Below are 22,641 nucleotides of genomic sequence, written 5' to 3' on the forward strand. Positions count from 1 at the left end.
GTGTGTGTGTGTGTGTGTGTGTGTGTGTGTGTGTGTGTGTGTGTGTGTGTGTGCCTGTAACTCGGTGGGGATGAAAGGTATGATATTTGCATTATTACATAAGCCAGGAAAAATGGCAGATAGGCAGAGACTTTTCCAAGGTTAAGAGGCTAATGAAGGTTGAGACTGGTTCCAGCTGTCCCCAGTCCCAGAACTACTGGGACTTCAATCCACACCCTGGTTCTACAAAACATGCCCAGAAATCAGATATTCCTAGGGATAAAGAAAGGACCTGGGAGTGATTCAGTTTATTATTATAGCCTGGGGAAGTTCTGGGCAGCTAGATGGTAAAGTGGATAGAGAACTGGGCTTGGAATGAGGAAGATTCATCTTTGTGAGTTCAAATCTCACCTCAGACACTTACTAGCTGTGTGACCCTGGGCAAGTCACTTAACCCAGTTTGCCTCAGTTTCCTCATTTGTAAAATGAGCTGAAGAAGCAAATGGCAAACCACTCCACTATCTTTGCCAAGAAAACTCCAAATGAGGTCAAGGAGAGTTGGACATGACTGAAAAACAACTGAGCAGCAACAACAAAGGGGAAGTTCTGCCTTAGGGTTGACCTCAGTCCCTCTCATTTGGTACTGCCAAGTGCTTTTTCTCATTTCATTTCCTCCAATTCTCAAATCTTCTTCCTTACATCCCAGAACTGTTTTTGTATTCCAAGGAGGGACGGGAATGAATAAAATCCTTTCCTCCAAACCTCAATCTGCATTTACAGAAACAACATTCTATGTGTTTTCTCACTGTACCCCTGTCCTCTGCTCTGGTCAGACTGCGCCTGGAGCATTGAGTTCAGCTTGGGGCACCACATTTGAGAAATGACTTTAATAAGCTAGAGCTCATTTAGTGGGAAATCACCAGTATGGTAAGGGGACTTGAAATCAAGTCCTGGGAGGATTCATTGTAAGTACTGGGACTATTTAATTTGGAGAAAAGAAGACCCAAGGGGAACATGATGGCTTTCTTCAAGAGTTTGAAGAGCTACCATGTGGTGGAGGGATTAGGCTTCTTGTGATCTACCCTAGAGGTCAGAACTAGGGGTGAGACAGGCAGAGAGGTTGATTTAGACTCAATATAAGAACAGTTTTTGTTAACAGAGCTTTCCCAAAGTCTTTTAGTTTTGGGGGTTTTTGTTGAGGCAATAGGGGTTTAGTGACTTGCCCAGTGTCACACCACTAGTAAGTGTCAAGTGTCTGAGGCCAGATTTAAATTCAGGTCCTCCTCACTCTGGGACTGGTGCTCTATCCACTGGGCCACCTAGCTGCCCCTTTCCCAAAGTCTTAATGGTGTTCCTTGGAAGGCAGTGAGTTCTTCTCCATTACTGAAGATCTTCAAGCAGAGGCTGAATGCTGTAGAGAGGATTCTTGATCAGGGATGGGCTGGACTAGATAATACCAATAAATGTTGTTTATATAGGGTTTCAAGGTTTATAAAAGACTTTAAAGGGGACTGTATTCATTTGAACTTCACAACATAGAGGTTTCATTCTCACCCTCATTTTGTAGATGAGAAAACTCAAATTCAGAGAGATTTGCCCAGGATTATATAGCTAATGGCAAAGGTGAAATTTGAACTCATGTCTCTCCTGACTTTATGTCCAGCAGTCTTTCAGTTATACCCTAAATACTATCTTCAGCTTGAGGATGTGTGATTTTATGAAGTCAGCCAGGTTCATCTTTAGAACTCTCTTCCAACATAAATCTGGGCTTCCCCACTGCCAGGCCCAGAGTCCCCCGAGTCAGAAGGAAAGCATCCTTTTGGGTTGAATATCCATTATTAGAAGCTACAACATTGGTGAGAAGAGATTTGGTAGATTTTGTGAAGAGAGAAATATAACAAAGCATGCCCCTTTTCAACAACTGTGTGGGTGGGAGTGCAAGGATAATTACCCCCATTTCATAGAGATGAAAACTGAGTCTGGGACATGCAGTGATTTCATAGAATGTCTAACCTGGAAGGGGCCTCAGAGGCCATCTAACCCAACCTGCACCTGAATAAAAATCCCCTCTATGATATCTTCAATGATTCAGTTCAACAAGAAATTGTGCTAGGTGCCATCTATTTAGAGAAGAGATTGAAATAGTCCCTGACTTCAAGGGTCTTACATACTATTGGATGGCATCCATATTCTGCCTGAAGACCACTAGCAATGGGGGCTCCCACACCATGTATGAAGTATGTAAAACCAAGAAGAAAGGAGAGACCTCCAAGGAGAGGGTGTGTGTATTTGTACATGTGTGCATGCATGCTTGTGTGTGTGTGTGTATTTATATCTGTCTGTGAATTCAGGTGTATTTGGGACTAGAGTCAAGGATTCAACCCAGAATTAGGCTGGAGACAGGGGACAGAACTCACTATGGATCTGGGATCAGTCTGAGGCCAGGTCTGGGGCTCAGGCTGGGATCAGGATGGTTCAGTTCTATAAGACTGAGACAGAGACAGATGGAGACTGACACTATGACTGAGAAAGGACAAAAAGATGCACACAGAGATGAGAGGGTTGGCCTGGGTGATTCCTAAGGTCCCCTCTGGCTTTGAAATTGTGGTTAGGGAACAAGAAGATTGATGAGACAGGAGTGGAGAGGGGAGATTTGGGATCAAGTAGATGCAGGGTAGAATCTCTGAGCTGGATAGGACCCCAGAGGGCAGTTATTCCATCCTGTTGTTGTTCAGTCCTGTCTGACTCTTTGTGACCCTGTGGATCATAGCACAACAATACTGTCCATTGGCTTTTCTTGGCAAGAATACTGGAGCGGCTTGCCATTTCCTTCTCCAGTAGATTAGGGCAAACATAGGTTAAGTGACTTGTGTCTGAGGTCAGATTTGAACTCAGGTCTTCCAGACTTCAGACCCAGTGCTCTATCCACTGAGCCACATAGCTGCTCCAATCCACCCTGTACCTGAGCAGAAATCCCTATTAAAACAGGATGCCCAACAAGTGGTTATCCAGCTTTCACTTAAAGATTTCCAGTGCCAGAAAACTCACCCAACTCTTGCCTTAGCCCCTTTTGCATTTGGATGACTTTGATTATTAGAAGTTTCCCCTTATATTGAGCCTAAATTTGTCCCCCTGCCACTCCAGCGGCATTGATCTGAGTCACCAATCCTTGCACTTGCTCCACCTCCCAAGGGTCCCAAACTCCTATCCCTTACTTGCCCTCAGCTGACTAGGCCAATTCAAGCAGTATCTGCCTTTAGGGTATCTGCATTTTAAAGAGGAGCCTCTGAACCCAAACAAAAGTCCGTTTGCTGGAATAGGAAAGGGGAGATCTTTGGAGCACAGTTGGAGCAGAGAGAAGCCTTCCTGTATGTACCACTTCCCCAGCATCCTTCTGTACTCTCAGCGTCATTCACCACCCTCCCCCCCACCAGAAGAACATAGGTCAGCCAATTTGCTTGGCCACTTCTGAAAGGCTGCCAACCTCTGACTTACCCTGCCTGTGTTTTTGTGCCACATTTATTGTTCTCTATGCCTGTGCCTCGTGAGGCTCCCTGAGAGGAGCCCAGCCCCCCTCCTAGGCCTGGGCTGCTGTAGACTCCACATGGCGAGGTGTGTGTGTGTGTGTGTGTGTGTGTGTGTGTTGGGGGGGGAGATTGTCTTCTTAGGCTGGCTCTCCCTGGGGATTCAGGAAAAGTCCCTGACTCCTTGTTTCCAACCATCATCTCTCCCTCAGTTCTCAATCTCCTCCTTTCACCCAGCAGCCCTAGGACCCTTCCATGGGGGAGTTCTCTAAGTCTCTATCAGCTCTCTCTCTCTCTCTCTCTCTCTCTCTCTCTCTCTCTCTCTCTCTCTCTCCCTCTCTCTTTCTCTCTCTCTCTCCTCGCTCCGTCCTCCCTCTCTCCCTGCCTCTCTCCCGGCCTTTCCTCCCTCCCTTTTTCCCTCCCTCTGCATTATCAGACCTGCTCCGGCATCCGTCTCCTCGCTAAGCCTAGTCCCCTCAGGGAGCTGAGCGGAGCAAGCAGCAAAGGAAGGAGGCCGAGGGAACAGAGAGAGCAGAGAGCAGCCAGCGAGCGAGCGCTGTTCGGCAGAGGCCGGGAGAAGAGGGCCAGAGCCGACCCGGGCCGGGCCGGGCCGGGCTCAGGGAGGGGAGGGGAGCCCCCTCCTCTCCCTCCTCTTCCTATCTTCTCTCCGGGAACCTTCCACTCCTCTCTTCTCCCCTCCCCTCTCCTCTTCAGCCCCGCCCCTGCCTTCCCCTCCGGGCCCCGCCCCTCCCCCCTGGGGCTGAGTGGCCCCGCCCGGGCCGGGCCGGGCGCCGGAGGATGAGGAGCGATGGGGCAGGCGTGCGGCCACTCCATCCTGTGCCGGAGCCAGCAGTGCCCGGCGCGTCCCGGGGAGCCCGAGCCGTGAGTGTCCGCGGCCCGGGGCTGCACTGGGGTGGCCAGGGCGGGCAGCAGCGGGGGTAGCCACGAGTGTCGGGCCGGGCCGGGGGGGAGGGGAGGGTCCAGGGATATGGGGTGCGGGAGCTGGTATGTGTGTGTGGGGGGGTATCAGACCTTAGAGAGTCTGGGGTCCAGGCTGTCTAGAGTGGGCAGAGGGGGACCCGCCGAGGGAGCGGGGGGCTGAACCAGGAGTGTTGGAGGGGCCCGGGGCCGAGCCCAGAGAGACCGGGGGAGGGGGAATCTGATCCAGGAGTGTCAGCGGGGATCAGAAGGAGGTCTCTGAGCTCCGGGAATGGGGATAGGGTGCGAGGTGAGCGGGAAGGAGAATGGGTCGGAAGACAATCTGAAGAAGGATGGTGAAGCAGACAGCCTAGCAGGCTAGGGCTGGGGGACCGTGTGGCCCGGAGCGGGAGTTCAGGACGGGCATTTGCGGGGGAGGGATGTGGGCGCCCGTAGCCACTTTGGCCAACTTTACTGGGTAGTCTAAGGGAAAGGCAGGGAGGAGGACAGTGCGAAGATTCTATCCCCTCCTTCTGGGGCCGGATAATCCCAAACCAAGGATAATTGTGAATCCTTCTTCGTGTGGACAATCCGGGGGACTCGTAGCGTTTTCGAAAGAGGGGTTAGGAATAACCAGGCCAGGTGCAGCCAGGGTTAGCGGCTGGGTGGGAAAGGAAGGGGTGGAGGAGGGAGGAAACCTATACGGGATCAGGGCTGTCTCTTAAGGCGCTCTGGGTGTTCTGGGCTTTCCCTGTGGATTCTAGATCGAGAAAAGTAGGGGGCTGAGGTTGGGGGTGGGGTGGGGAGCGAGAAAAGCCCGGTGTGTGCACGCGTGTGCTCACGCACGTGTGTGAGGGGGCCGGGCACGTGCGAGGGTCTAGGAGCCAGGGAGGGAAGGCAAGGAAAGAGAGGGAGGAAGGCGGTGCCCCGCAGGTGGGATCGCAGCAGTCTGCCTGTGCCTGCGAGGGGGTTAGTGGGTGGCTGAGATTGAAGCTTGTGGTGGTGGGGGCGGCCACGTGTGATCTAGGAGACTGTTCCTGTGTGTAGGTGTGTGTGCCCAGAGCTTCTTTGTGTGTATGTGTGTGTGTGTGACTGTGATTTTTGACGTCTGGATGTGTGACAATTTGTCTGCATGTGACTAGCTGTGTGTTTGTAGATTGTGTGTCTGTATGTGTGCACTGACCCCTTTGTGTAAGAATGTACTTGTGCATTATTGTGTGTATGGACCTATATATCTATGTGGTTTGGGTCTGTGTATGCAGTTGGGAGGGGGGAGTTATTTCCACAGGATTTTATGTATGTCTCTTTGTGTATATGAATATATGTCTATGTAGACATGGACATATACCACAGAGACATGTACACACAATAGATACATACAAGAAATTGTGCGTACCCATAATTCGTAGACAGATATAGTCCTGCACACAGACAGGAGATCTTCCTTCACTTTGTTAGTTTGTTGGAGAGCTCCTGACTGATGGAAACCTTTCCTTCTACAAGTATATCCCTAACTCCCACTCCCCACACCCATTATATGAGTGAGATACACATCCTAGAATATGTACTGTTAGAACCAAGGCAGACCTTAGAGATCACCTAATTCAATTGTCTCAGTTTTACAGTTAGGGAAACCGAGGACAAGAGAGAGGAAGGAACTTGTCCAAGATCATACTCCCAACCCAACTAAGATGAGTATCTCTATAGATAATGGGAGGGGGAGAGGGGAGTGTATCTGTGTAGAAGAGATGTCGCTCCATAAATTAGGAGCTCTCCAGCAGTGGCCTTTCTGGCTCTTAACAGACTGGATAACTTCTTTGTATGACCGTGCATGTATTTGTGTATGAATTATAGAGTTTTATGCAGATAGAGCTGGCATTTCTATTGCTAGCATTTCTATAATTTTAGGGTTTGCAAAACACTTCACATATTAACTCATTTGATCACAGACGAGTGAATGTGTCTGAATAAATGTGAATGTATGCATGTGTGAGTGTGTCTCTGGGGCTGTACATATCAATGTATATGAATGCATATCTTTATATCTGAAGTGTCTTGTTTATCAAAGATGTGATGGGCCTTTAGCTGATTTGGGGCAAAACTTGGACATCCCCTGGAGCTCCCTGATCCTCTCTCTGTCTATATCAGAGGTGAGGAATCTGTGGCCTTGAGGCCACATGTGATCTTCTAGGTCCTTGGGTGTGGCCTTTTGACTGAGTCCAAGTTTTATGGAACAAATCCTTTTATTAAGGGGATTTGTTTTGTGAAATTTGGATTCAGTCAAAGGGCAGCACTTGAGGACCTAGAGGGCCACATGTGGCCTCGAGGCTACAGGTTTCTTGCCCCTGGTATCTTGCCTTTCTGGATGCCTCCCATTCTTTGGTAGCCATATGCCCCTCTCCCTGCAATGGACACACTCAATGTGGGCATACTGGGAAGTGTACTGGAAAAGGAGTTGAGGCTTATGGGTTTTGAATCTTAGTCTTGAATTTTGCACCCTCTTGAATTAATTCTCTAGGTCTCAGTTTCCTTATCTGCAAAATGGGGTGAGTGGATTAAATGACCTGTAAAATCTATTCCAACTCTATAGACCTTTCAGAATGTGGTGGGCAGAGGGAAGTGCTTAACCAAAGACAGAGACTCTAGTGGAGGCTTGGAGGGCCTCCAGGGGGAGATATCAGTGATATTCTGGCCTGGAGGCTGGCTCATCTTCTCCTTTACCATGTCCCAGGGCAATGCCACATCCTCTGAGAAGTTCTTCTGGATCATGGTAAAGAGGAAAAGTCTCTGGATTTAGACTCAGGAAACCTGGTTTCTAGGCTTGGTTCTGCCTCTCACTCACCATATGACTTGCCAAGTCATCTTTCCTCTCTTGGCTTCAGTTTTGATGAGGGAGTTGGACCCCACAGTCACCATGGTTCCCTCAACTTCAATATTCTATTATTTGATTAATGATAATAGCTGGTATTTATATAGGGCTTTAAGATTTGCAAAGCTTTACAAATACCAAGCTTTATCCTCACAACCACCCTGGTAGATAGGTGCTATTATAATCCTCATTTTACAGATGAGGAAACTGAGGCAGACAGAGATTAAGTGACTTGCCCAGGGTCATACAGCTAGCGTCTGAGGTTGGATTTGGATTCAGGTCTTCCTGTCTCTAGATTCAATGCTTTATCTAATGTACCACCTGTCTACCTATGATTTTTTCCCCAATGTGACATTCTGTGTTCTAAGGTCCCTTCTAGGTCTATGGGTTTATTTATGAATGATTATGTATGTGTTCTCCACCCTCCCCCCACCTAATTATGTTATGAAGGCACCAATTTTCTGGACCATCCCTAAGGGCATATTGAAACAGGACACGTGTATTCATAAAATTACTTAAGAGCAGCAATACAGTAAGATAAAAATATCTTCAAGGGAATGGAGTCTCTCCATTGGGGGAGGCCCATGGAATTAGTGACCACCTTTGGGTAGAGAAAACTTTGGGAAGATAGAATGGGTAGGATTTGAAGTAGCAGGGTGGATCAGGAAGAGCATTCCAGGAAAAGGGGTCAGTGTGATGCAAAGTAGGAATGAAATGACTGTACACAAAGGGAAGGGGGCTGGGTGCTGGAGCAGTGAGATTTGACTTGAGAGGTAAGCTAGGAGCAGACCATGGAGAACCTTGAATGAGCATGGGAAGTTCCTGAGGGGACATGTTCAAACGTGGGCTGAAGTTTGTGTAGGAGGGATGGGAAGGGAGAAACCGAAGGCAGAGAGGCTGATGGGGAAGGTTGTTGCAATGATCTGAGCAGGAGAATAAGGGTTTTCATCCTGGACCTTGAAAATAGAGAGGGAGAAGGTGAATATAGAGACATTGGGGAGGGAGAAGGAACAGGACTGGGGATTAATTAGATGTAGGTCAGGAGAGGGAAGAGTCAGGGAAGAAGCCTAGGTCCATATGCCAAGGGGACATGGACAGTAGGCAGGTTTCCTATTGACAGGGGAGTCAGTTGGAGGAGCAACTGACTTTGGACCGGGTATCCTGGAGTGGGGGACATGGTTGGTGTTCAGGGCCAGAGGAATGTTCAGGATAAGGCATCCAGCAAAGGGCTGACCTGCTTCCCCACTCAGACTGGGGCACTTCCTGTAGGCAAAAGTCCTGTCTCCCCATTCAGAGCAAATGTTTCCCGAGAGTAGGTAGTGAGCTCCCCTCCTCGGAGCCTTGAGCTCGTTTGGTATAAGGGTAATTTTACCCATTTCACTCTCTTCCCTCCCCGCACCTCCCTACCCCAGTCCAAGGCTTGGCCCCTTGCTGATAAGCATTGAGGCAACTCCCCAGGTTGGGGATGGGATGGGAGTTGGGGGGGGGTGCGGCCAGGCGCAGTAATATCGGCTTCCCTCTCCTGCACCGGCACCACAAAGGTTACGCACCCCCTCCTCCTACATCCTTCCCTCCCCACCCCTCCGCTAGCCCCTCTCTGCCCCTCTTCCTTCCTTCCCACTCCCTGTCTGAGTCCCCGTGGACCTGCTGATGGCTTGGCTGGGCTGTGGCCAGGCTGGGGGCGGGGGGTGGGGGGGCAGGGATAGGAGGAAAGAAGGGACAAGGAGCTCTCCGCTAAGCCCCTCCCCTCATTAATGGCCTGGGGACTTTCCCCCTCAAAAATCAGCCCTCCCCCTTTACTTCAGTCAATCACTGGGTTTCAGCTGGGTGTCCACACCACCTAGATGAGACTCCAGGCCTTTGCCTCTGTTCTTCCCTCCCTCCTTTGCTTTTTCCTTCTCCAACTCGTGTATTTTCAGGCCCTGCCTTAAGCCCTACTTCGTCCAGGAAGCCTGCCCCGACCTCCCAGCCCAAGGTCGAATTCCTCAGTTCCTTTAGAGGAGACAGCCTGGAGACCTGGTTTCCATTCCAGACTGTCTCTGACTTGCTGTGTGGTCTTAGGTGGGTCCCTCCGAGCCTCAGTTTCTCTACCTTTGGAACATCAGTAGAATATTTACAAAGTACATAGAAGGAAACAAAAGAGTAAAGGAGTTAAATATATTATTACCCTGTTAATATCTTATATATACATATACAATACAATACAATATAATCTAATACATACATAACACTTCTTAAAAGCAAATTGTACATAACAAATTCATACTTTCTTTTACAAGCCTCTTGGCCTTTTTCTGTTTTTTGGGAAACGTTTGTGTTTGTTGATGATTGTTTACAATAAAAAAGAAAATTTTAATAAAAAATGGAAAAGAAATAGAAAAAAACCAAGGGTTCAGATTAGATGATTTCCAAAGGTCCTTTCAACCCTAAATCCTATATTCCCTCTTTTTTTTAAACTTTTTTTCTTTTTAGGCAATTGGGGTTAAGTGACTTGGCCAGGGTCACACAGCTAGTAGTGTCACATCTGAGGCAGGATTTGAACTCAGGTCCTCCTGACTTCAGGGCCAGTGCTCTATCCGCTGCACCACCTAGCTGTTCCTATTGCCTTTTTTCTTGAGGCCCATCCATATGTCATTGTGAGTCCTTCACTGTTCAGGTCCTCTTGTCAGCCCTTGGTTTCTCAGCTTGGGAACTCCCTAAGGTCCAGGCCTCCTCTTCCTCCTGCTCGCTCCCCTCTCCCTCACAACTCTCCCAGGGCTGCATGTACTTTTCATCCTTATTGATGACTGGAGAGCACATAGATTTGCAGAGAATGAAACCAAAGCCAAAAAGAGTTGAAGTGACTTGTCTAGGGTTGTATAGATAGTAAGGAGAGTCAGGATTTGAACTTAGATCCTTCGATTCCCAACTCAGCCCTCTTTCCTCTGTCTTATGCTTCTGGAGTTAGTTGGGAGAGATCATTGGATCAGAGAGCTGAAAGGGAACTTAGCAGTCATTGAGTCCAAACCCCTCATTTTATAGAGAGAGAGGAACTGAGACACAGAGATTAAGTGATTTCCTCATAGTTACCCAGTTAGTAAATGTCTGAACTGGGATTCGAACCCAGGTCTCCCTGAATCCAAGTCCATTGCTCTATGGAGCAGTTCCTGCTGTCTCTCAGTGCTGGAGAGAGGAGTCTCAGGGTCCCCCAGGGCAGTCTAAGGCATTTTGCTTTTCTTTTGCAGACCACGGGAGTGGGATGGCAGGCTCTGGGGCAGGAAGGGAAGACATACTTTATTTTTTTCCTCAGGGAACTTAAAGTATTTTTTTTTTTTTACAGGTTAAGTATGTGCTGAGCTAATGGGGAGTAAAGATACAGATTCCCAGGGGAGGGAGAAGTTGTTCATTCCATTCTAGAGCATCGGAGCACAATGCCCTGCAAACAGTAGGGGTTTAATAAATGTTTGTTGCAGACTCTGACCAGAGTCAGAGGGCAGTCATCAGGAGAAGTCTTCCTGGAGAAAGGGGCTTCTACAGCAGGTATCATGGTGCAGTGAAGAATTTTTCTAGAATCACAGTATGTGGGATCAGCACCCAGCTCCCAGGCGTCACTTGTCTGAGCCTCAGTTTGCTCAACTGTGAAAGGAGGAGGTGGAACTAGACAATCCTGTTCTTGGTGTTGGGGAAGGGTAAAAATAGAAAAATTAAATATGATTGACTTTTAAATGGTAAATCAATCAGCAAGAATTTCCTGTGTCTACTTAGTGCCAGGTACTGTACATACAGATACAAAGAATAAGACAGCCCGTACTTTTGGGCCGTGGATTCAGAACTGGAAGGGATCCCAGATGCTATCTAGTCTAACACCACATTTTGCAGATGAGGAAACTGAGGCTCAGGGAGTTGAACTAACTTGCTTAAGGTCCTATAGGTAGTGATTGGTAGTGCCAGGGCTTGAACCTCTGTGGTCTGATTCCAAAACCAACAGTTTTCACTGTGCCATGCTCTCTCTCCTGAATGTTTGCAAAGCAATGGACATGGTTTCCTTTGATCCCCATCATAACCACGGGAGGGGAGCAGTCTGGTGCATGCACTGGGCAGTACTGACTTGAATCTGAGCACCTGGCTGGGTTCTGATTCCACCTCTGATGTTGCCTACCTGTGAGACTTGGCACAAGTCGTGTTATCTCTCTGGGCCTTAGTTTCCTCATCTGTAAAGTGAACAGGTCATGCCAGATAGATGACCTTGGACACCCCTTCCAGCACTCTATGCTCCCTCGTTCTTGGCATGAAGGATTGCTTTTGAAAACACATGGAAACCAAGGCAATTCCAGAGGACCCATGATGAAAAATGCCATCTACCTCCAGAGAGAGAACTGATGAACTCTGAATGCAGATTGAAGCATACTTTTTATACTTTATTTTTCTTGCTTTTTTGTGTTTTATTTTGCAACATGGCTAATATGGAAATATGTTTTGCATGATTTCACATGTCTAATTGATATATTGCTTGCCTTCTTAAGGGGTAAGGGAGGAGCAGAAGGAGGGAGCCAATTTGGAATTCAAATTTTAAAATAACGAATGTTAAATTTTTTTTACATGTATTGAGAAATATTTAACAAAATAAATAAAAACATATTTTAAAAAGAAAATACATGGGGATTAGGAAATGGTCATTAATCAAGATAGAGATTTTTTTTTGTTACCTCCATTCTATAGATAGGAAAGGTTGAGGTTTGCCCAGGGCCACATCACGAGTATCTAAGGCAGGATTCACATTCAAGTCATCTTGACCTTAAGTTCAGCTTGCTAGTTAGTAAAGCATCCTGCCTCATAAGGCATGGTCCCTGCCCTCATGGAGCTTACAGTTTAATAGGGGGTGATAAGATACACAGAGATAACTTTTTTTAAGTTAAATTTTTTTCAAGTAATGAGCATTTCTTTCTCCCTCCTTCCCCCCCTCATTTATTTTCTCTTCTCCTTCCCATTTATTTTCTCTCCCCCCCCATCAAAAAAGAAAAAAAATATGCATGGTTGAGCAAATCAAATTCCCACATTGGCCATGTGCAAAGATATGTGTCTCCTTCTGCATGTTTAGCCCATCACCTCTCTGTCAGGAAATTGTATGCTTCATTGTTGGTCCTCTGGAATCATCATGGCTAGTCTTTGTTCTGAACTGAGTTCTTAAATCTTTCAAAGTTTTGCACAGTGTTACATGAATCCGAGAGGTGAGAAAACTGAGGTTGGGGGAAATGAAATTACTTGCTTCAGGTCTCATGGTCAATAAACAACAGAACTCGAATTTGGAACCTGGTGATATCCTGCCGTCCCAGGGAGCTCTCCCAATTCTTTTTGTAGCCATGCACCAGGAAGCACTTCCTGCCTGTAACAATGGGCTCAAGGTGGGGCGGAATCTCCTCAAGTTTGTCTTGGAGGGCTGGAGGAGGACGTCAGCGTTAGAGGAGATGTTTTAATTCAGACTATTTCCTATAGTTCCTCATCTGGATCTCCCACTTGCCCTTCGGCAACTACGTCTGATGTACTTAAGCATGTATCTTTTCTCTCCCCCTCTTACTAAGAGCCTAGGGGGAAGGGTCTCTGCCTTCCTGGAGTTTATAGTCTACTAGGAGAATGCAACATGGACACAATAGCTGGTAAAAAAGCATTGGATTTGGAGGGTTCAAGTCCTGGCTCATCTGCTCGCAATTTGTATGATTTTGGCCAAGTCACTTAGTATCTCTAGACCTCAGTTTCCTCATCTGTAAAATGAAGGCATTGGTCTGGATGGCTTCTGAGGTCCCTTCCAGTTCTGAATCTGTGATCTGATTTATCATGCCATAGATGTGTGTATGTCTAGCACAGATTTAGACCTGGACAGGTCCTCATCCATAATCTATTCCTGGTTTCAGAGAAGAGGTCTACTGAGAGGTGCCTGGAAGAAAGAAAGTATTTAATGAGCAAAAAAACCAGATGAAAATGCATCCCTGGTGAGGGGCAGCCTGCATTGAGTAGGCAGGTAGTATAGCTTGGCTGCAACACGAAAGGTGTAGAAATGAGTATAGAGAAATATAGCGGGAAATAAAGGTTGGAGTTATATTGGGGAGGGCATAGATTGCCAGGTGGAAGAATTTGTATTTTTTTAATCATACATCAGGGGTTCTTAACTTTTTTTGGTGCCCTTTTGGCAGGTTGGGGAATCTTATGGACCCTTCTCAGAATCATGTTTTTAAATGAATAAAATAAAATACATAAGAATACAAAGGAAACCAATTATATTGAAATAAAGATATTTCTCCCCTCTCCCGTCCCCCATCCAAGGCTGCGGAGGCTGCTAGGTGCCTTCGTGGATAAAGTACTGAGCTTGGAGTAAAGAAGACTCATCTTCCTGAGTTCAAATCTGGCCTCAGACACTTACCTGGGCAATTCAAGTAACCCTGTTTGCCTCAGTTTCCTCATCTGTAAAATAAGCTGGGGAAGGAAATGACTATAGTATCTCTGCCAAGAAAACTCCAAATGGGGTCACAAAGAGCAGGACACGACTGAACGACAGGAGGAGGGAGAAGCTGGTGAATTCAAATGTGGGCATGCTGAGTTTGCTCCCTGGGATTGAGGAGCCTGAGAACACCCATCCAATGAAGCTGGGTCACTCTGAGCCCTCTCTCAACCAAGGCCAGGCCTGAGCTGGTCAGTGCTGGTGCCTCAGGCACGGAGCAGCTAAAATAGTGAGGGTGAAGAGAGAGGGGGAAAAGGAACAACGATTCACTAAGCACCTGCTATGTGCCAGCCACTGCACCGCACTGAGCACCGCACGGGGATGATCTCAGTCCTCAGAGGGTGAGGCTGGTTTCCTGGCTTTTCTTCTGAGTTTCCTTGCACCCTCACCCCCAATCAATCGAGTACCCAGTGAAAAAGATAGGGAGAAAGAAGAGAAGCCAAGATTCAAAGGGAGAGGGGCATGGTTACTGCCCCCAACCAGGGAATTGGAGGGTGGAGAAGGGGTTGAAGTCAAGATTTGGTGGGGAGAGAGGGGAGATTGGGACTCTGGAGGGAGAGAGGAGAGGAAGCTGGAAAGTCAAGCTATATATATATATCTGTGTGCCTATCTCTCTATTTCTCTGTCTTCCTCTGACTCTCCATCTGTTGCTGTCTCTGTTCTATCTTTCTTCCCATCTATGTCTCTGGCTTTCTTTCTTTCTTTGTTTCTCTATCACTTTCAATCTTTTCCTGTCTCTCTGTTTCTCTTCTCTCCATTTCTGTTCGGTAAGCACTGGCAGCCTCATTTAGTCTGGGAAAAGTCCCAGGTGGGCAAGGGGCATCAGTTTCAGCTGAGGTCAGCTTCTCTTCACTAGCCAAACTTTTCACCAATCCTCCCATAGGAAGAGCAGAGAGGGCATGAGGACAGATATCAGGAGTCCTTAGTCCTTTCCAGGCTTAAGACAATGTGTTGATGGGTTAGGAAGGGCCCTTCTCATTCTCTAGGTGGTCTCCTTACCTCCCAGGGACCCCACATAGAAGGAGTAAGATGCTTTAGGAGGACTCATGGAGGAAGGAGAAAATGCACACTATGAGAGATGAAATTTCTGTATAACCTCTCCCCTTGTATGGGCTTCAGTGTGTCTTCCTCTTTCTCCATCTTTCCCTGTCTTAGAGAATCTCCCTAGCTGGCCAGCTCTGTGTTCTTCTGTTATTTTATTTTTTTAATGTATTTCTCCTTCTCCCTGTCTCCCTATCTGATGTCTTCTGTCTCAATCGCTTTCTCTCTCTCTCTGTCTTCCTAGGATAATAAGATTTAGAGAGAGGAGGGGCCTGCTCCAGCACCCTCATTTTCTAGAAGAAGAAAATGAGGCCTGGAGGAGTTAAATGATTTGCCCAAAGCCACATAGGCAGTAGGTTCCCGAGCTGGGATCCAAATCCCACCCTTCTGACTCCAGACCCACATGGAATGGACTGTCCTATGCTGTCTGGGTCTCTCTTCCTCTGTCTCTGTTTAACTCTCTGTTCACCTTCTTCCTGCCTCCTGTCCTGTTTCTGTCTCTCTTCTCTGATGTGGAGGAAGGAGTCTCATCCCATTAGGCTTTATAAGGAGCATAAGAGGGGAGGAAGGACAAGGGAGTGGACGAGCAGGGGACTTCCCTCTAATTCTGGCCTGTTCGTAAGGGCAGGAGGAAGCTGTGGGTTCTTCCCATGCCCACAATCATGCCCAGAATGCACATAAAACATCCTGACTGCTTGGACATGGGTACCTATACCAAGACAGCTGCCCTCTGCTCGGTTATCCTTGGGGTCAGCACCCCTGGAGGGATGGGTGTCTTCCCTTTCAAGGTCTGCCTCCATTGGCTACTCAATTTGTGGTAAGTGGGAGTTAGAACCCTGATCTGGGAGCCTAGATATACAAGTTAAAGTCTCAGTTCTGCCTGTGTGGCTTTGACCAAGTCCTTTCTCCTCTTCAGACACTTTGAACACTGAGTTTCTTTCCCCATAAAATGAGCAAGGTTAGAGAAGATGGTCTTTAAGGACTCTTGTATAAGTCTATGAATCTGGTCCTTATTTAGTTGCTGAGTGACTTTGAGATGTTTTTTTTTCCTCTGGGCCTTAGGTTCTCCTTTAGGGTCAGACTTAATGGTTTCTAAGGACCTCATCTTTAGATTTGTTCTCCAGTGCTCTGCCACTCCACCATGCTGTCTCTCAGATATTTCTGTTTCCCTGTCTCAGCTCCCCTCCGTTAGATGGGGAGCCCTCCATGACAAGCTTGTCTTTTTTCTTTTATCCCTGTCCCACTAAGTCACATGATTGAGGTAAGAGGGAGGGGTGGGGCTCAGGAAATGGAGCCTGGTGGAGAACTGGGTACATGGTGGCAGGGGCAGGGTCAGGAGAGAGAGGGAATGTGGTAATATCTGCTGATTGCATGCATGGAGGAGATATGGAGGGTAATCGGATGCAGACTCCCATGCCTGGTTCAAGAAAACACATGCAAATGTATGGAAAACAGATGCAAATCAGCTCTGCCCTGAGCTCTGCCCTTTGGGTCTGGAATGTGAATTCTGAAGCTCTCTTTGTGCCCCCCCCCCCCACAAAAGGGACAGCTGTGGCAGCTGAGTTCTCCTGAGAGCTTTGCCCATTGTGAAAGACAGCCTCTGGGGTGTGGGAGTGTGGGGAGCCTTGCTCCCAAGTCAGCTGTGGCACACCCCCCCCCCCACATCTTCCTCAGGGACAGCAGTATATTTAGCAACAGGGATGTTTTCACACATTTATCATCCTCCATTGTTACAAAGCCCAGGGCTCTGGCTGGCACCCGGGAGAAGCTATGTCCCCAGTGATGTGACCAGCTTCCCACCCTGCCTCACCCCTGATCCCCTCCTTGACTCCTCCCACCCCACTGTCCTTTGATACATACAGGGAAAAGTTCAGGCTACAATGAGAGAGACCTAGACTCATTAACCCTTTGTATTAAGGGTCCAAGGGACTTTAGTGATCTAGCCCAGCTCTGTTACCTTACAGATGTGGAAAACAGAGACCTAGGGATGGAACTTATCCAAGGTTGCACAATGTGTGGCTGGAAGACCTAGGCTCTTGTCTCCCACCCAGTTTAGAGCTCTTTCTACCATATTAGACTTCCAGGAGAATTTTTCAAATGATGAGATATGGGGACCAGACTGGTGAGAGGAGGTGGAGATACCCTCTCTGAAGATACCCACATGGTAGGGAAGTGACAGAGGTGGTGTGTCATAATGGATAAAGAACTGGACTCGGAGTCAGGAAGACCAGGATTTGAGTCCTGCCTCTGATACTTAACAGCCATGTGATTGACCAAGTCATTTAATTCCTATGAATCCTCGTTCCTCATCTGTGAAATGGGTATAGTTCTGGTAGTTCCAACTTCACAGGACTTTTCTGAGGCTCAGATAGGATGTATAACTCTTGGAAAATTTTAAGGTACTCTATAAATGTCTGTTATGGTTAGAGTCAGGAGTAGAGACAGAGGATGGACAAGAACTTTCCAGGCCCTCCCCCAGACTGGTTCCAGGGACCAGTGTCAGTGCCTCTCATTCCATAGGATAACTGAGTTCCTGAATAGTTTCATACAGAGCAAATTTCTGTAAATCAAGTCGTGTAATTTGTCCCGATCTTCCATATGGAAATGGCTTTCTATCCTGCTAGGCTAAATGTTGGGGAGACAAGGAGAGGAGACCTAGACCCAGTCCTCAGGGACCTCATAGTCTGAGAGAGATGGAGGAAGACCAGACCAGAGCAGACCCATGCACTGCTGTTAGGGAGCTCTCCTTCTGGCCAGCAAGATGAGGCTGTCACACAGGGATGAAAACAAAGCAGTATGGCTATATACTAAATGTAAAGACTTCTAGGGCTGTGGGTGTTCAGAGGGAGGGAACAGAACTAGGGAGGGGAGGCAGGATCACGTACATCCTAATGGAGGTAAAGTGATCCTAAAAGGTCAGGTTCAGGAGTTGGGTGAGGGGAGTCTTTAATGCTAGGCTAAGGCATCTAGACATTCTCCCAGAAACCATGAAAATCCATTGCAGATTCCTAAGCGGGGGAGGGGCACAGCCAAAAGCTTGGCTTTTGGAAGGTTGCCTTAGCTCGGAGTGCAAGAGAGACCGTAGCAGTTCACTGTATCAGATCTAGAGGGAGAAGGGATCTTATAAGTCCTAACCCTCTCATTTTACAGCAGCAGAAAATGAGGCTGATGAAGGTTAAATGACTTATTCAAGGTCATTCTTCTGATTTCCTTTTGTAATTAGAAAGCATGGAATATTAGAAGTGAAAGGATCCCTTCTGGCTCTGACATTCTATGTCCTATGTATGATTTGAAGAAACTAGTGGGGTGGGAGGGGGCATAGCTGTCTTCAAGTATATAAAAGACTGTCATGTAAAAGAGGGATTGGATTTGTTCTGTTTGGCCCTAGACAACAGAATCAGGAGACATGGGTAAAAGTTATGAAAGTTTAGTCAAATTTAGGCTTGGGGCAAGGAAAAAGTTCCTAACAAAGAGTTGTCCAAAGGCAGAATGGAAAGGGGATGGGTTCCCCTTTCGATGGAGGTCTTTGGACAGAAGACAACCACTTGCCCCAAATATTCCCCTTGTGTTTGGGTTGGTCTCAATGGCTAAGATTCCTTCCAGGTCTCCAGTTCCGTGATTCTAAGGTTCCTCTTGGCTCTGACATTCTGTATTCTTGGGTCCTTTCTAGCTCTGGGGTCCTATGATTCTAAGAAGAAGTCAAAGGTGATTCAGGGGGTTCTGACTTGGGTAACTGGTGACTCCCGCAGTATTTCAGCATTTGATGTCTACTGTAATGATGGAGATGTCTTCTCACAGATTAAGATCCTGTAATAGACTAAAATGAGCACTTCTGGTGAAGTTCGGAGGCCCATGTGGTGGGACGGTTCAGAGACTACAAGATGACTTTTCAGCTCACACCCATTTCTTCTTATCTCTTCCCCCAAAGGAATTTCTTCCACCCTGGGACAGATCCCCTGACTTCTTAATTACAATTTCTAGAATTTAACTCTCTACTACTTCCTTAAGTCTGTGGAGTTACATACCTAATAGAAATGGGCTGTCATATCACAGGCATCTGAGGGCATAATGTATAGAGCTCTGGGCCTGGAGTCAGGAAGAACTGAGTCCAATTTCAACCTCAGATACTAACTGTGTGACCTTGGGTAGGTCACTTAACTTCCATTTGCCTCAGTTTCCTCTACTGTAAAATGAGGATAATGATAGCACCTACCTTGTAGGGTCATTGTAAGGAGAAAATGAGATAATATTTGTAAAATGTTTAGTGTGGTGCTTGATGCATAGTAAGCACTATAAAAATGCTTATTCTCTTCCTTGTCCCCTTCCATGGGTCACCAGCAGGTGCTGGCTTTTAAACACATCTGGGCCAAAGCATTTATTTGCCCTCTGCAATACAAATTATAGTCCCTGTGGCTTATTGTCCACTGGAGGCTTGGAGCCTTCTCTGTAGCCCATATGGTTTGACATAACAAAATCTATCCCTATGGGCTATGAAGAATGAGATTTCTGGCATTAAAACATATGCAAGTACACAAAATATTATTAAAAAGCATCTATTGTTGCAATAACCATGTGTGTTTCCACATAGCCACACACAACTGTTCTCTTGACAGGAATATTCTTTAAAGTCTGAGTCTTCTGACTGAGAGACAAGATGGTAGAGTCTATGTAAAGAGCTGGGCTTAGCCCTAGAGTATCTGGGTTAGAATCCCACCATAGAAACTTACTAGCCGAGAACTCAATCTTTCAGAAGCTCCATTTCTTTATCCATAAAATGAAGGTATTAACAACTATGTGGATATCTTTCTCTCAGGGTTGTGAGGAAAGCTCTTTGCAAACCTTAAAAGCATTAAAGAAATATGGATTACCATTATGGTTCTGTCCTCAGTCTATGCTTTGATTTGTCAATCTGATGTAAAATTTTATAAAAAGACTCTCCTTAAAAGTGAGTCAGAGTGTGGTAAGAGGGTTCTAGACCCAGTTCTGACAGTTGTGCAGTCATGGCTAACTCTCTGAGCCTTGATTTACTCACATGTAAAATGTAGTTAATACTTGTACTACCCATCTCAAAGAGTTTGGAGGAAAATCTTTTATAAACCTTAAAACATGACAAAATGGTAGTTATTAGTAATAATAATAATAATGATAACCATGAATGAAAAAAATTATTAAGCACTAGCTATGTACTAGAGACTGGGAGTATAAATATAAAAGTTTGGCAATCCCTGCTGTCAAAGAGCTTACATTCTACCAGGAGTGGGATAACATATATAGGGAAGTGACCAAGGAGGGGAATTTTGGTCTGAGACATCATAGGGATAGTGAGTGGAGCTCTAAGACAGCTAACTGTTGTGTCCTTTTGAGAAACAATGATAGTGTTGATTACACAGGATTACACAGGTGGTGACTGGCAAATGGTCAACATAGCCTGGGTGGATGGCCCAGTGGGATGTGAAGCACGGTCTGGTGTGGGACAACCTAGGTATAGTGGGCTAGGTGAGTTTGCACTCATTAATCAAGCCAGCTCACCTCCAGGACAAGAGCTCCAAAGCTGAGTGGATTAACTATCCCATTTGGTAGGAAAATGATTTCTGGAGGTCATCATCACAAGGAAATTTGCCTCATTATGTGAGATGTGTTAGATCTTGTCCCATAAATACCAGGAGTAAGGCTGAAGCAATAGCTGAGAGGTTAGAGGCAACTTCAGAACTTGGAGGGGATATTATCTTGGGAATCAGAAGCAACCTAAAGTTCACCTCTGCTGAGGACAGAAGTCAAGAATCCTTTATTAAGCACCAGGCACACACATTCAAGCAAAAAGAAAGACAGTCCCTGCTCTTGAGGAGCTTCCAATCTAACAGAGGAAAATAACACATAAAAGGGAGCTGAAAGTAGGGAGTGGGGGAGAGGTACAGGTACATGATGATGTAGTCCAGAGAATGAAGGATGGCTGGTCTGGGTTCTTCCTCAGAGTGGAGGTTCTTGGAGAAACTCACCAACAGGAAGGAAAGAAATAGGTGGAATCTGCATTGTTGGGCCCCGTGAAGGACTTTTCACCTGGTAAAAGATTGGCTGTAGGGACAGTGTCCTGGGCAGGGCCTTTGGGTTACTGTGTGTGGGGTGTGTGTGTGTGTGTGTGTGTGTGTGTGTGTGTGTGCACATGTGGTTATGATTAAGCACATCTGTGTGAGGGTAGTTCTCCGTGAGGGAGTAATTATCCAAGTATAAGTAGACATATTTGTGTGTGGCCACATTTTTTTCCATGACCAGATAGATAAGTAATGCCAATTGTCTGGGTTTCTTCTTTCTCCTTGTGCCCTGGCCCTGAATGTTTCCAGCCAAAGGAGATGGCTTAGAGGGTAGAGAAATAGAGTTAAAGCTGGTTAGGTCTTCAATTATACACCCATGGCTTATTCGCTGCAGAATTCAATGTAACTAAAAATAGATCCAGTATTAAATGCCTACTCAGTGCATAGCTTTGTTCTTGGCATAGAGATTGAGGAGGGAGATAGACAGCTTAGCTACAGTTTACGGTTTAGTATGGGTATGACTATGGCACCAAGAGTCGAAATATACAAAGGTTCTTGATGAGTAAATGGGGATGAGTTGGGGGTTGTGTGAATGTGTGTGAGTGTGTGTGCATGTGTGTATGCATAGTGCTCTGTGAGGCCTGTGAAGAAGATTGTTACTGAATAGGAGGATCAAGAAAGATTTCCTGGAGAATGCAGTATTTGAGCTAGGCTTTAAAGGTGGGGTAGGAATTCAGCAGGGAAGGAGTAGGTGGGAGGATGTGCCAGGTAAAAGGAACAGCTTGAGCAAGAAAGGATGCAGAGGTGTAAGAGTGGGTGGGAGGTTCAAGGACAGGGAATCTTCCAGTTCATCTGAAGCATAGGCGGAGTGCCCTATACCAACCTTGAACACCGAGCTTCACGAAGGAACTGCTACTTGGGAAGGGCTGCACAGTGACTTAGTGACCTAAAGCTGGGCCTCCTGATTCTCAGTCTTGGGCAAGTTTGTGATTCTCATTCTTCAGGGAGAAAAAAGATCAGGGTGAGCTGCTATTAATCTGGGAAGGCTTCCTAGAAGAGGTGGCACTTCGTGGACCTTCAGCAGCTCCTCTAGATGACAGCACTCTTCCCAGGCACCAGATTTGAAGTTAGATGTCCTGGCCAGTCTACTTCTTATATGACCTTGGGAGAGTGATTACTTCTCACTGGGACTCAATTTTCTCACCTGTAAAATGGCTTGACAAGATGACCACTTAGGCCCTTTCAGCGCTAAATCTAATGACACTTAGGTGCCTGTGCCCTTCCAACAATAAATGCTATGAGTGCCCCTCTTACAACCCTTGGTCCTGTATGCAGTGAGGTAGTCTTTCCTCTGAGTTCTCATCTGGGCTCTCTTGCCAAGGGACCCGGGAGAAGCCAGCTTCCTGTGGATCTGCCCTTTATCTTTGGCAGAGCAGGAGAGGACCAGAACCCCAGGGTCCTTAGACTTTTCCTCAGCTGCCTTTACCTCTGCCTTTGATGACTCAGCAGGGGCCAGCCTGGTCAGCCTGTTTCTTCCTCCTCTTGGTGGGGAGGCTTGGAAGTCAGGTCTGCCTGGATGATCTGGGGCCAGGAATTGTCTGAGAGGAGCCACACAGCTGATAGAATCACAGGAGCTTTGAATGGCAGGGCTTAAAGGAACCTGAGGATGTAGAACATAGACAGTCAAAGCTTAAAGAGACCTTTGAGATCATCTCCATTTCTAGAGGAGATTGAGAAGTGATATACCCAAAGACAGACAGATACACACACACACACACACACACACACACACACACACACACACACACA

The sequence above is a fragment of the Vombatus ursinus genome, unplaced genomic scaffold (genome assembly GCF_900497805.2).
Source record: "Vombatus ursinus unplaced genomic scaffold, bare-nosed wombat genome assembly UNPS02005659.1, whole genome shotgun sequence".
NCBI lineage: Eukaryota > Metazoa > Chordata > Mammalia > Diprotodontia > Vombatidae > Vombatus > Vombatus ursinus.